At 49.1% G+C, this 1,555-nt stretch overlaps 1 protein-coding gene and 1 long non-coding RNA gene across 4 annotated transcripts in view; one reads left to right on the top strand and one right to left on the bottom strand.

The window, feature by feature from the left end:
* The window catches only part of LOC116850683, an 8,623-nt gene extending 7,074 nt beyond the window's left edge, over positions 1-1,549 (bottom strand). The window contains exon 1 of the long non-coding RNA XR_004379407.1: positions 73-1,549. This is a non-coding gene — a long non-coding RNA (uncharacterized LOC116850683). The remainder of the gene's footprint in view (positions 1-72) is intronic.
* LOC116850682 overlaps positions 1-1,555 on the top strand; it is a 108,944-nt gene that overhangs the window by 16,724 nt on the left and 90,665 nt on the right. The window lies entirely within an intron of this gene.

Genomic DNA, 1,555 nt, shown 5'->3' with positions numbered 1-1,555 from the left:
ATATATATATATATATATATATATATATATATATATATATATATATGTATATATATATATGTATAATCGTACGATCCAATTTTCTGGTCTTCTGTCCTCGTCCGCGCGGGAGAGACAACATTTGTCTCTTCTTCTCTCCTCTAAGGTATTTTGCTTTCCCGTGTATCTCGCGGGCGCTTCTTCGAGGGTAAAACGCGGCCTCAGAGCTCGCAGATCGGAGCACCTTTCTCGCCGGAAGAGCGGTCTGCGCGACTAATGTGATGCGAGGTGTGCATGCGCGCCACCTCTCGCAATTAATAACACCGCCAGCCGAATCGGTCGATCGGGTTTCGCGCAAGCGCCGTTCTGCACCGGCACGAGATATATATCGATGGGATATGTCTGTTCTTTTCAGCTGCACTGCTGCATTGGTGCGATAAGTCAAAGTGAGGTAAAACAGATCTGTCTCACTCTAATTCATTGCACTAGTGCAGCGGTGCGGCTGAAAGGAACAGACCTATGATTACAACAAGCCCGCTCGAGATCCTCAGCATCTCGCGGGCGTTTTCGCACGACGCGAGACGGGTTTACGCGGGCGGGCGCGGGCGTACGATTGCGATTGGTTATTCGAATAACGATACACTAGAATGTAGTAATTTATTTATTCCAAAGCGCGCTTTTCACTACGTCGTGTGTAAGATTGCGTGTAAGTTTTGCAAATGTGTAAATATCTAGCTGATGATGACTGCGGAATCGCGCGCCCTCTTCCCTTCCCCCTCCCCTCTCCGACCCCCTCGGCCGTTCGCAAACCGGCCATCGAGCGCACTAAAGAGACGTCGTCTTTTCACTCTTCCTTCATTGTTCGTGTTTTTCATTCTTTCCTAAAGGCCGATGCGCACTTTCCCCCCGACACGATCACTTGGCGCGTTCAGTCGTGAGAGAGAATCGCGACGCGAGCAGTGGCGACAGAGAAATGTGGGAAGGGTGGCGCGGAGGCGAACAGACAATCAGTCAGAGGTGAACAAACAGGTGGGTCTGTGAGAAAAGTCGAGGGGAAAAAGAGAAGGATGGCCGGTACAATGGAGGATTCTCCTGGGCAGGGGGGAAGAACTCGGTAAAGTTTTTAAACACACGACGAATACGAGCGTAAAAAAAGCGCGGGAACGCCGCGGCGATGACGGGCAAGTTGCCGACGCGTAAGCCGACACATCGATCTCGAGTTACACTCTTCGACAGAGCCGAGAAGAACTACCGATATATATACATATATATGTATGTATGTATGTATGTATGTATACATATATATATATATATATATATAAATATATATATATATATATATATATGTATATTTATATAATTCGTCGAAACACTCGTGTCGTCAAGTGTTATATACACGTTCCCGAGGAGATCTCTCTCGTATCGTGCTAGTCGCGGCCTGACTGAGAATATACGCGTACTTGCGCCGAGGAACCCCCGACGACGGGATCCCTCGCCGATGCCGAGGAGTGCCGGGCGGACAAGGGCGCGTATTGCTGCACGAGCTCGAGAACCGCGGGCCGGAAGGGGCGGGACA

The sequence above is a fragment of the Odontomachus brunneus genome, unplaced genomic scaffold, assembly GCF_010583005.1.
Source record: "Odontomachus brunneus isolate Ranch 3 - 2012 unplaced genomic scaffold, Obru_v1 Obru_scaffold_152, whole genome shotgun sequence".
NCBI classification, from domain to species: domain Eukaryota; kingdom Metazoa; phylum Arthropoda; class Insecta; order Hymenoptera; family Formicidae; genus Odontomachus; species Odontomachus brunneus.
Note: the sequence above shows the minus strand (reverse complement) of the source record. Positions and strands in the feature narration are given on the sequence as shown.